Source organism: Mobula birostris, chromosome 22 (assembly GCF_030028105.1).
Source record: "Mobula birostris isolate sMobBir1 chromosome 22, sMobBir1.hap1, whole genome shotgun sequence".
Taxonomy (NCBI): Eukaryota; Metazoa; Chordata; class Chondrichthyes; order Myliobatiformes; family Myliobatidae; genus Mobula; species Mobula birostris.
The window spans coordinates 1,824,352-1,837,888 of record NC_092391.1 but is presented as its reverse complement, the minus strand read 5'-3'; positions in this window follow the sequence as shown (position 1 = coordinate 1,837,888).

Here is a 13,537-nt window from a genome sequence, read left to right as displayed (position 1 = left end):
GTCACCAAGAACTCTCACGAATTTTGATTGATGTATGGTGGAGAGCATTCTGACTGATTGGAAGCTTCAATACACAAGACTGAAGGACTTTAGACTGTTGGTTCTGACTGTTTAATTGTAATTTTCTTTGCAGTTCAGCAATTAATTATCTGCTTGTATTTTATATCATTACTGTATTTTTATACAAGTAACTGCTTCTAATGATTCCTAATGACTACAGTATGCACTTATCAGTTTAATATGCCTCTAGTGGTTATGCAAAAAATAATTCTGGAAGCCTTGCTCTGCATGAAGTGAATAAGTGCTTTTTCTCATTGGTTAACCTTTTAATGCAGTACTGACTAATTACTTCCTCAATGGATTATTATGATCTAGAGATTAGAATGGAATTTTCCTTATCTCTACGGGTTTAAAATATCTGCTTATTCTTAATTAAGATTATTCTTAATCTTAGTTTTCCCTGTTACTGTCTGTTCAGTTTCCTTTATTCTGCAAACTCTAAATAAAATGATTGTGAAACAACAAGTGTTATGCCTTGTTCATGACTTCTAAAAGAACCTTGGTTTTAAACATTGGGATGCAACATGACTCAGTCAGTTTCATCAGAGGCACAACTTTCCCCACCATGGTCGACATCTCCTTGAGACGGTACCTCTAGGAGGTACAATCCATCACTAAGGACTCTCACCACAGAACATTCCCCCGTCTCATTATGTATGCAGCTAATATGAAGATTGGCGTGTTGTGGATAGTGTAGAAGACTGGCAACAAATTCAGTGGGAGATAGGTCAGTTGCAGATATGGGCAGAGAAATGGCTGATGGAGTTTAATCTTGTTAGGTCAAATGTAAAGAGACAGTACACTTGTTAAGGGCAAGACCCTCAACAGTGCTAATGATCAGAGGGATCTTGGGATCCAAGTTCATAGCTCCCTGAGAAGGGCTACACATGTTGATAGCGTGATTAAGGAGGCAGACAGCAAGCTTACCTTTATTAGTTGAGGCATTGAGTTCAAAAATCAGAAAGTTATGCTGCAGCTTTGTAAAACTCTAGTCAGGTGACACCTGGATATTGCATACAGTTTTGGTCACCCTATTATAGGAAGGCTGTTGAGTCTTTGGAGAGGGTGCAGAAGAGTTTTACCAAAATGCTGCTTGGATTAGAGGGCATGTGCTATAAAGAGGGGTTGGAAAAGTTGGTTTGTTTTCTCTGGAGTGGCAGAGGCTAAGGGAGATCTGCTAGAGCAGGGGTTCCCAACCCTTTTATGCCATGGAGCCCTACCAACAACTGAGGGGTCTGCGGACCACAGGGTGGGAGCCCCAGTGCATACAATTATGAGAGGCATAGATGGAGTAGAAAGACAGCATCTTCTTCCCAGGAGTGAAATGTGTAATACCAGAAGGCATGCATTTAATGTCAAAGGAGAAGAGGGGGTAAGCTTTTCACATGGAGAATGATGGGTGTCTGGAATATGCTTCCTGGGATAGTGGTGGGGACAGAAATTAACTTTTTGAGATATATTTAGATAGGCCCATGAAGGTGAGGAAAATGGAAAGATATAGATATTGCGTAGACAGAGAGATAAGTTAGGTTGCCCATTTGATTACAAATGTAATTGGATTGACACGATATTGTGGGCCAAATGGCCTATTCCTGTGCTGTACTGTTTTATGTACGATGTTCTACTGTAAGGAAGGAGGCACAGGAGCTGGAAGACCCACACTCAGTGAGTCAGGAGGTGCTTCCTCCTCTCCGCCATCATATTTCTGAACGATTCACACTACCTCACCATTCCTTTTTTTGTATACGCTACCTAGCTATCTATCTATTTATTTATTTATTTAGTGATTTAGTGATTTATAGCTACTTTATGTCTTTGCACTCTACTGCTGCCACAAAACAACAAATTTCATGTTGTACTAGACAGTGATAATACACCTGATTCTGATTTAATTTCCCAGCACCAGACGAGCCACCTTCCTAGTTGGACATATTGGTGAAGAAGTTCTCAACGAGGGTCCATTTCCTTTGCTCTCTCATTATCCCAGATATTTTACTCACAATATGGGTTCCCTAAAAGCAGTATGATGCTGTCCTTGGAATTACCCTTTGGTCAACTAGTGAGATTCAATTGAGCAAATTAAGAATCAATATTGATGCTGATCGCATTGTACTGAAGTATTTAAACCATTACAAATAACAAATATAAGCAACTCCTGATATATGACTGACAATCTCTTCATGGCTCTTCACAAACTGCTAGTAGGTTAACTTGGGAAAACAACACACATTGTAATTGGAAACGATCACTATCATTGTCTTCGGAACATTTTCGAAGGCAGATTCATTTCTGCAACTGCACACACACCAATGTTGTTGATGAGCTTCAGATTATGAAATGCTGATCATTGCTACTGTGTTGTTCTTTCCATTCTGAAGTTGAGGTTTGAGAGGTTTTGCTGGGTTTGCATTGCTATCTGCCAACACCGAGCAACGGGGCTGAGACTGAGGAATTGTTCCACCTTCTCGGGGGGGGTCATCCTGCCAGCGGAGGCATGGAGCTGTACATTTGTATTCTGCAGTCCAATTACTGGCTCTGGGGCACAGGCCATGAAGGTTAGCTCCCCTCTAGCAGGAGACTTGCTGCTGGTGAGGATTGAGGCAATAAAGAACGCGGACAAGATTGAATCAGTCACCCAGTCTTTCTTGACCTCATCCTTCACAGGACCTGCTGGTTCGAGTCATGGTTTACATGTCATCATGGAGATGGCGGGAAAGTGGTTTATTATTGTGGTATACCAAGATGAAGTGAAAAGCTGGTCTTGCACACTGTTCATATAGATCAGATCATTATACAGTGCACTGAGCTACAAAAAGATAAAACAATAACAATGCATATTAAAGATATGTGCCTATCTCTTAAATATCCCTGATGTACCTGCCTCTACTATACCCCTGGCAGGCTGTTCCACACTCCCACCACTCTCGGTGTAAAAAAAACTACCTCTGGCTATACTCCCCCCTATACGTTCCTCCAATTACTTGACAATTATGCCCCTTTATATTAGCTATTCCCACTCCTGGGAAAAATCTCTGGATCAATTTATCCTTATACAAGGGGTGATTGATAAGTTTGTGGCCCAAGGTAGAAGGAGATGAGTTATTAACTTCAAACTTTCTGCACAATTACTCAAAGAGTTGAACTGCACGTGCATGTAACCAGAGCTGTATAACTCATCTCCTTCTACCGTAGGCCACGAACTTTTCAATCACCCCTGCTGTGGACACTTTCTGGAGGTCCAAGATCCGTATGCTCCCTGACCGCTGGACTAAGTGTGTAAATGTAGGAGGGGACTACTTTGAAAGACAAGTGTGCTAGATTTTCTAAAATTGACTCCTTCTATCTTAGGCCACGAACTTATCAATCACCCCTCCTACATCTTAATTTGGATTTAATTAGTCAGCTAATTTGGATACCTTTCACATAATTCTACTGGACCAGCCAACCTGGTTAAACACTTCACTAGAGTCCATATGGACCGCATCAGCAGACTGTATTCATCATTCTCCTTGGCTACCTCCTCAAAAGTTCAATCTCATTTGTGAGATAGGATTTCCCTGCGCAAAGCTATGCTACAGGCCCTGATCAGCATCAACTGTACTGTCCATAAGACCATAAGTCATAGGAGCAGAATTAGGCCACTCAGCCCATCGAGTCTATCCACCATTACATCATAGCTGATCCTGGATCCCACTCAACTCCATACACCTGCCTTCTCACCTTATCATTTGATGCCCTGACCCACCACGAAATGATCAACTTCTGCATTAAGTATATTCAGGAACTTGGCCTCCACTGCAGTCTGTCCACAGATTTACTACTCTCTCTAAAAAAATTCCTCCTTACCTTTGTTCTAAAGAGTCGCCCCTCAATTTTGAAGCTGTGCCCTCTAATTCTGGATACCCCCACCATAGGAAACATCCTCTCCATTTCCATCCTATTTGCTCCCTTCAGCATTCGGTAGGTTTCAATGAGATCCTCGTGCAATCTTCTAAGTTCCAGAGAGTACAGGCCTGACGCTACCAAACACTCTTCATATGTTAACCCCTTCATTCCTCATGTACCTCGTCTGGACTCTCTCTAATGACAACCCATCCTTTCTGAGATATGGGCACAAAACTGTTGACAATACTTCAAGTGCAGCCTGACTAGTGTCTTATAAAGCCTCAATGTTATCTCTTTGCTTTTATATTCTATTCCTCTTGAAATAAATGTCAACATTGCATTTGCCTTCTTTCCTACAGACTCAACCTGAAAGTTAACCTTCTGGAGTCTTGCACGAGGACTCCTAAGTACCCTTGCACCTCTGATGTTTGATTTTTCTCCCCATTTAGATAATATTTCGCACTATTGTACCTCTTACCAAAGTACATTCTCATACATTGCCCAACACTGTGTTCCATCTGCCATTTTTTGCTCATTCTTCCAATTTACTTTACTTTATTGTTGCCAAACAATTGATACTAGAGTGTACAATCATCGCAGTAACATTTGATTCTGCACTTCCCGCTCCCTGGATTACAAATCAATAGTAAATATTAAAAATTTAAATTATAAATCATGAATAGAAAATAGAAAAATGGGAAGTAAGGTAGTGCAATAAAACCAAGAGGCAGGTCCGGATATTTGGAGGATACGGCCCAGATTCGGGTCAGGATCCGTTCAGCAGTCTTATCACAGTTGGAAAGAAGCTGTTCCCAAATCTGGCCGTACGAGTCTTCAAGCTCCTGAGTCTTCTCCGGGAGGGAAGAGGGACGAAAACTGTGTTGGCTGGGTGGGTCGTGTCCTTGATTGTCCTGGCAGCATTGCTCCGACAGCATGCGGTGTAAAGTGAGTCCAAGGACGGAAGATTGGTTTGTGTGATGTGCTGGGCTGTGTTCACGATCTTCTGCAGTTTCTTTCGGTCTTGGACAGGACAACTTCCATACCAGGTTGTGATGCACCCTAGAAGAATGCTTTCTACGGTGCATCTATAAAAATTAGTGAGGGTTTTAGGGGACAGGTCAAATTTCTTTAGCTTTCTCAGGAAGTAAAGGCGCTGGTGGGCCTTCTTGGCAGTGGACTGTGCTTGAGTGGACCAATTCAGGTCACTTGTGATATCGACCCCAAGGAATTTAAAGCTTTTGACCTGTTCCACTTGCGCACCACCGATGTAAATGGGGTTGTGCGGTCCGCTACTCCTTCTGAAGTCAACAACCAATTCCTTCGTCTTGCTGACGTTGAGGGATAGGTTATTGTCTTTGCACCATGCCACCAGGTTCTTAATTTCCTCTCTGTACTCAAACTCATCATTACCCGAGATACAGCCTACAATTTGTCTAAGTCCTGACTACCTACCTCACCACCTATCTTCGTATTATCTGCAAACTTTGCCACAAAGCCATCAATTCCATTGTTATTGACAAACAATGTGAAAAGCAGCCTCATGTATGGCACCTTATCAAACGCCTTCTGAAAATCTAATTAAATGCATCCACTGCTTCCCTTTGTCCACCCTGCTTGTTACTTCCACGAAGAACTCTAACAGATTTGTCAGGCAAGATTTCCCTTTAAAGAAGGCGTGCTAACTTTGACTTACTTTGTCATTAATCTCCAAGTACCTCAAAACCTCATCCTTAACAATGGACTTCAAAACTTTCCTAACCACTGAGATTAGGCTAACTGGTCTATAATTTCCTTTCTTTCACGTTCCTCCTTTCTTAAGGATTGGAGTGACATTTGCAATCTTCCAGTCCTCTGGGACCATGCCAGAATCAAGCGATTCTTGAAAGAACAAGACCAATGCATCACTTCAGCAACCTCTCTCAGGACTCTGGGATGTAGTCCATCTGGTCTAGGTGACTTATCCACCTTAAGGCCTTTGAGTTTGCCTCACACTTTTTCCTTTGTAATAGCAATGGTCCTCTGACATACTGCCAGTGTCTTCCACAGTGAATGCAAATGCAAAGTACCCACTAAGTTCATCTGTCACTTCTTTGTCCCCCATTACTAACTCACCAGCATCATTTTCCAGTGGTCCAACATCAACTCTCACCTCCCTTTTACTCTTTATATAACTGAAAACTTCTGGTATCGTGCCTTATATTATTGGTTAGTCTGCCTTCATATCTCATCTCTTCCCTTCTTTTAGCTTTTTTTAGTTGTCTTTTGTTTGATTTTAAAAGCTTCCCAATCATCTAACCTCCCACTCACTTTTGCTACCCTTATATGCCCTTTCTTTGGTTTTTATGCAGTCCATATCTTCCTTTATCAGTCACAGTTGCCTACCCCTGCCATTGCAGAGCTTCTTCTTTTGTGAGACATATCTATCCTGCATTTTGTGAATTATTCCCAGAAATCTTAGCCACCTCTGCTCTGCCATCAACCCGCCAGTATTATCCTCCAATTGACCTGGGCAAGCCCTTCTCTGTTGCCTATGTAATTCTCTTTATTCCATTGCAATACAGATACATTTGACTTGTGCTTCTCCCTCTCTAATTGCAGTATGAATTCAGTCATATTATGATTACTGCCTCCTAAGAGTTCCTTTACGTTAAGCTCATGAATAAAATCTGGGTTATTACACAACATCCAATCTAAGACAGCCTAAGAGTGGACATAAATCCTGCCTCTTAGAAACCTGTCCAATAATTTCCCTACCACTGCAAGGGTTAGTTAGTTAGTTAGTTACTGCTTGCTACACCACTGGCATTTAGGGCAGCAATGAATGTTTTCCATTTTCGTCTGACCCTGGCCAATCAATTCTGCTCTCGATCTTGGCGGTGTTCGGGGCTTCCTTCGTCATGCCGGTAGATTCCTCTTGCTTTTCACTGCTGTCGGTCATGCAAATCCTGGGTGGAGACTCAGGAATACCGTTGCACTCAGATAAAGGATTCTTCGTCACTGTTTCTGCAACGTTTTTTTAAAACCAATCTGGGCTGTTATCCCTGAGATGAACCACCAATGCTGAGGTTCAGTGAACAACTCTTGGTTTGGCCTCTACCCTTTGACCTGTTTGGCATGGGTGACCCTACCAAGAGTCAAAGCACAAGGCCCTGACTCCAGCCAACATAGCTTTCTGAGGCATTGAGGCACGCAAGCCTCCAAAACCTACAATAGGTAAAAGTAAAGAGGGTAACAAAAGTTTCTTCAGATAAAGTGTAGAAGAGAAGTGAGAGTGGATGTCGGACAGCTGGAAAATGACACTGAAGAGGCATCATCGGGGACAAGGTAATGGCGGATGAACTGAATAAATATTTTGCATCAGTCTTCACTGTGGAAGACACTGGCAGTGTGGTGGACGTTCCAGGTGTCAGGGATCATGAAGTGTGTGAAGTTATCATAACTAGAGAGAAGGTTCTTGGGAAACTGAAAGGTCTGAAGGTAGATAAGTCACCTGGACCAGATGGTCTACACCTCTGGGTTCTGAAAGAGGTGGCTGAAGAGATCGTGGAGGTATTAGTAAAGATCTTTCAAGAATCAGTAGGCTCGAGAATGGTTCTGGAAGAATGGAAAATTGCAAATGTCACTCCACTCTTCACAAAGGGAGAGAAGCAGAAGACTGGAAACTATACGAGGGGTGATTGATAAGTTTGTGGCCTAAGGTAGAAGGAGTCAATTTTAGAAACCTAGCACATTTATTTTTCAACATCATCCCCTCCTACATTTACACACTTAGTCCAGCAGTCGTGGAGCACACGGATTCCTTCTTTGTAGAAGTCGGCGTCTTGGATCTCCAGAAAGTGGTCCACAGCAGGGGTGATTGATGAGTTTGTGGCCTAAGGTAGAAGGAGATGAGTTATACAGCTCTCGTTCCATGCACGTGCAGTTCAGCTCTTTGAGTGATTATGCAGAAAGTTTGTCTTTTTAAATAAACTGCAAGCATTAACTATCCTTTAGCCTTCTGGCACCTTACCTGTGACTAATAAAGTTGAGAAGGCTTGGTGTGTCACCAAAGACTCTTACGAATTTCAAACGGGAGAAAATCTGCAGATGCTGGAAATCCAAGGAACAAACACAAAATGCTAAATTTCATCATCGGGGTAGGCAGCATCTAGGGTAGAGAGAACAGTCGAAGTTTTGGGTTTCAGTGTACAGGGGACTGCAGGGGTTTGCAGGCACCTCATGGGAACAACACTCCCCGGCACTGAGGACATCTTCACGAGGCAGTGCCCTAAGAAGGAGGGATCCATCACTAAGGACCCCTATCATTCAGGACACACTCTCCTCACAGTGCCACCACGGAGGAGATTCAGAATTTTGAAGATACACACTCAGTGATTCAGGAACAGCTTCTCCCCCATAGCCATCAGTTTTTTGAGCAGTTCTCGAACCCTTCAGCACTACCTCATTATTCATATTTTGCATAATTTTTGTAACTTATAATAAATGCTATGTTTTGCACTGTACTGCTGTTGTAAAACAACAAATTCCAAGACATATTACAGTGATAATAAATCTGACTGTGATTCAGATTTTGAGAGCCTGCTGTCAAAGACAATGTCACAGAACCCTGGAGCTGGAAAGCACTGTGCAGTCCCACATCACAGGTAAAGCTCTCCCCACCATTGAGGACGTCTGTTTGGAGTGCTGTCAGCAGAAAGCAGCATCTATCATCAGGGACCCCCACCATCCAGGCCATGCTGTCCTCTCGCTACAACCATCAGGCAGGAGGAGCCGAAGCCCAGGACACATGGCACCAGGTTCAGGGTCAAACCAGTTCAAATATTTTATATGTCGATTTTATTTCATTAGCTTGTTTATTGTATAATACTTTGGTTTATGTGCTGTGTGTGACATATGTTTTGTGGGTACACCGTGGTCTGGAGGAGTGCTTTTTTAAATCTTGGTTGCATATACAGACAGTCAGATAACAATAAACTTGAGCTTGAACTTCAGGAACAGAACTTCAGGAACAGTTAGTACCCTCAACCGTCAGGCTCTTGAACCAGAGGGGATAACTTCACTCACCTCACCACAACACTGAACTGTTCCCACAACCTATGGACTCACTTTTAAGAATTCTTCATCTGATGCTTTTGATATTTATTGTTTATTTATTATTATTTAGCTTGTTTTGGTGGGCATTTACTGCTGGAGAACTTCAGGAGGTACACCTGTTTACATATGTATGCATCTTCCGTGGAGATGGATTACAAACACTGTGGTGAAGATAATAACACTATCTCTCTCTGTGGGTTTTAGATAAACCTGCATTTATCAGACCAATGCAGAATTCTCAGGGAAATCATTGTTGACTTACCACAAACAATTTAAAAAAGTTTCACAAATGGCCAAATGTACAAAGTATAAATCAGACTCAAAGTGCAAAGTTAAAAGTACATTTATTATCAAAGTATGTCTAAATTATACAACCTTACAGGCAGCCACAAGATCAGAAACCCGAAAAGAAGACCAACGAACACCCAATGCAGAGAGAGGAATAAAAAACACAAATCGTGCAAACTATTAAAGGAAGCAAAAGCATTTAGAATGAAAGTGAGTCCATAGACATGAGCCCCAGAGCAGACCAACAGTCTCACTCAGTACATCACACAGCGGGGCGAATCATCACCGAGTTCACAGACACGGACCCCAGAGCAGACCAACAGTCTCACTCAGTACAGTGAAGAGCAGAGAAAACGTCCTGGAGCAGCGAGCAGAACTGGCCCAACCCTCACCTGCCAGCCTGCCGTTTCAATCAACCTGGCTCAGTGTTTAGATCATCCAACGTCCAGCCATCTCTTGCACTAGGACCTAGGTCCAGTCGAAATTGATACGCCGTGGGTCAGGGCCTGGACTCCAGCCACATTCCAGCCCGTACCCAGCCTTTCCAAATTGGCCCAGTGCTTAGATCGAACAGACCCTGACCTTGACTTTAGAGGATGGGCACCAAAATTCCCCCACCTCGCACTCTCCGACTCTGTCTCGACCATATCTTGACCTCGCTCCAACCATTTCTCCTCAACCTCGCTCTGATTTTGCATCACACCCACACGCCTCGACCTTCTAGTCAGCCTTGCCTTCGTTTGCCTCTTCATTGTTTGCAATGATTGTGCAGCACAATTTTCCACGTAAAAAGTGGTATTAATAAAATACCCTGTTGCATTTCTTGCTTTATGAGCCACCAGTACGATGCCACTCATCTTCAGTAGCGGCAGCTTAAACCGAAGCGACAGAAATGGAGAGCAAATGTAAAGGAGACTCCAGCATGGATGGCTTCAAAAGGAGGAAGGTTGGGCATGGGCCTCGCAACCCCATGAAAGCTCAGAGCGCAGAAACATCAATAAAGACCTCAGCCCTGGGAGAGAAGTATAGACAGAGTCCATGGAGGGGAGGCTGATGCCTATGATGTGCTGAGCTGTGTCCACAACACTCTACAGTTTCCTGTGGACATGAGCAGAGCTGTTGCCAAGCCAAGCCAAGCCATTATGAATCCAGGCAGGATGCTTTCTATGGTGCATCAATGAAACTTAGCAAGACTCAACCAAGAACATGCTGAATTTCTGTAACCACCTGAAGAAGTGGAGGTGTTGGTTGGTTTTCTTGGCAATGACATCAGTGTGGTAGGACCAGAACACACTATTGATAATGTTCACTTCTGGAAACTTGAAGCTTCAGATGCTCTCAGCCTCAGCACCGTTGATGTAGTCGGGAGCAGGTCGACAGCCTCATCGTCAGTACAGTGAAGAGCAGAGCAAGTGTCCTGGAGCAGCGAGCAGAACTGGACAAACCCTTGCCTCCCCCCTTCCTGAAGTTATTGATGTGTTCTGTAGTTTTCTTCTTTATTGACCCTCCCTCTTCCTAGAAAAATATTCACTCTCCATCAAGGGAGAGAGTTGGAAAGACTCACCACCCTCTGAGGGAAAATATTTTCCCTGATCTCAGATCTAAATGGGTTCCTATTTATGGTTAAAGTGACCCCCTAGCTCAAAAGTCCTCACATTCACACTCTCACTGCTGACTATGGCAATGAATTCCCAGATTCACTACCCTCTGGCTAAAGAAATTGTTCTTTATCTCTGTTCTAAAGGGACACCCCGATATTCTTAGCCGTACCCTCTGGTTCTAGACTCCCCTGCTATTGGAAATATCCTCTCTACATCCACTGTTTCAAGGCCCTTCAATATTCAATAGATTTCAATGAGATTCCCCTGCCCTCACCCCTGTCCTTCTGAACTCCAGCAAGCACAGGCCCAGAGCCTTCAAATGGTCCTCATACATTAACCCCTTCATTCCCAGGATTATTCTCCTAAACCTCCTCTGGACCCTCTCTAGTGCCAGTATCTATCATAAATAAAAGAAAATCTCCTTTAAACTTCCCCTCCCCCACTCATTTAAAACCTATTCCCTCTAGTGTTTGACATATTCACCCGTAGGAGAAAGATTCTGACTGTCTACCCTATTTATGCCTCTCATAGATTTATAGACATCATCAGGTCTCCCTTCAGTCTCTGACACGCCAGAGAAGACAACCCAAGTTTTCTTCAAAGCTAATGTTCTCTCATCGAGAACTGGGATGTTATCTGGATTAGGTAAAAGACTTCACCCATCCGGGACATTCTCGCTTCTCCCGTCTCCCATTGGGCAGAAGTTACAAAAGCCTAAAAATGTGTACCACCAGCTCAAGGACAGCTTCTATCCCACTGTTATCAGACTTTCGAATGGACCTGTTAGACTATAATCTGTGTTCTTGACCTCAGAGTTACCTTGTTATGAACCTGCATTTTATTGACACCTGAAGTGCACTTTTACAGTAGCTTTTACACAAACAAGAGAAAATCTGCAGATGCTGGAAATCCAAGCAACACACACAAAATGCTGGAGGAACTCAGCAGGCCAGACAGCGTCTATGGAAAAAAATACAGTCCACATTTTGGCTTGAAATGTCAATGGTACTATTTTCCATAGATGCTGCCTGACCTGCTGAGTTCCCCCCGCATTTTGTGTGTGACACTTTATTCTGTATTGCTGTTGTTTTACCTTATTCTAGCTCAGTGTACTGTGTAATGATTTGACCTGTATAAACAGTGTACGAGACAAGCTTTTCCCTGTATCTTGGTACTTGAGACAATGATTAATCAATGTACCAGTTGGTAGGTTAACTTGTCATTGCAAATTGTCCCGTGAGTAGGCTAGGGTTAAATCAATGGTTCGGGGGCCGGCATGGCCTGTTCTGCACTGCATCTTAATAAACTAATAAATAAATAGAATACCTGTACCCCCCACCGAGCTCCTATGCAAACTTGGCTCGGCTCTGATAACAGGCACTGCACTTAGCGGTGAGAAAGCTACCTTTCTTAAACAACATACATCGAGGGTCGGAATGATTTCGATCCATCCAAACAGGAAAGTTGGAATGTTTTGATTAATGGAATGCCGATTTCAGCTAATGTTATGTAAATACTGCCCATATAAAACTATCCATCGGCAAGAAATATCAGATCGGACACCACATACAATTATAAAGAAAGTGTATTTATTAATAGCTTTATCAATTGAATTGATTTTATTTCTTACATCCTTCACACACGTGGAGTAAAAATCTTTACGTTACATCTCCATCCGAAAGTGAAGGTACGACCCAGCTGGTGGCGTAGTGGCATCAGCATCGGGCTTTGGGACGAGAGGTCCCGAGTTCGAATCCAGCTCCAGCCGGCTCCCTGCACACTTTCCATCCGTGCTGGGTTACGAACTGGTGATCTCTTTGGAAACTCACCTGGTAGAAGGCACTGGGAAATCGTCCGCTAACCGGAGAAACGCTGGATGCGACGTACATTTCCTTTTTTTTAACATGAAGGTATACAACATAAGAGTCAAAGCTAGTGGGAAGATAGAGGATTGGGAAGCTTTTAAAAACTTGCAGAAGGAAACTAAGAAGGTCGTTAGAAAGGAAAAGATGAATTATGAAAGGAAGCTGGCAACTAATATATAAGATACTAAAAGAGTTTTTAAGTAAAAGAGAATTGAGGGTAGATATAGGACTAATAGAAAATGACGCTGAAGATATTGTAATGAGAGCCGCAGAGATGGCAGAGGAACTGAATGCGTATTTTGCATCAGTCTTCACAGTGGAAGATATCTGCAGTATACCGGACATTCAAGAGTGTCAGGAAAGTGAAGTTTGTGCAGTGAAAATTACAACTGAGAAGGTGCTCAGGAAGCTAAATGGTCTGAGGGTGGATAAATCTCCTGGACCTGATGGGATGCACCCTTGGGTTCTGAAGGAAGTAGCTGGAGAGATTGTGGAGGCATTAACAATGATCTTTCAAGAATCAATAGATTCTGGCATTGTACTGGATGACTAGAAAATTGCAAATGTTACTCCGCTATTTAAGAAGGGTGGGGGGCAGCAGAAAAGAAACTATAGACCTGTTAGCTTGACATCAGTGGTTGGGAAGTTGTTGGAATTGATTGTTAGGGATGAGAATACTGAGTACCTGGAGGCACATGACAAGATAAGCCAAAGCCAGCATGTTTCCTGAAAGGAAAATCCTCC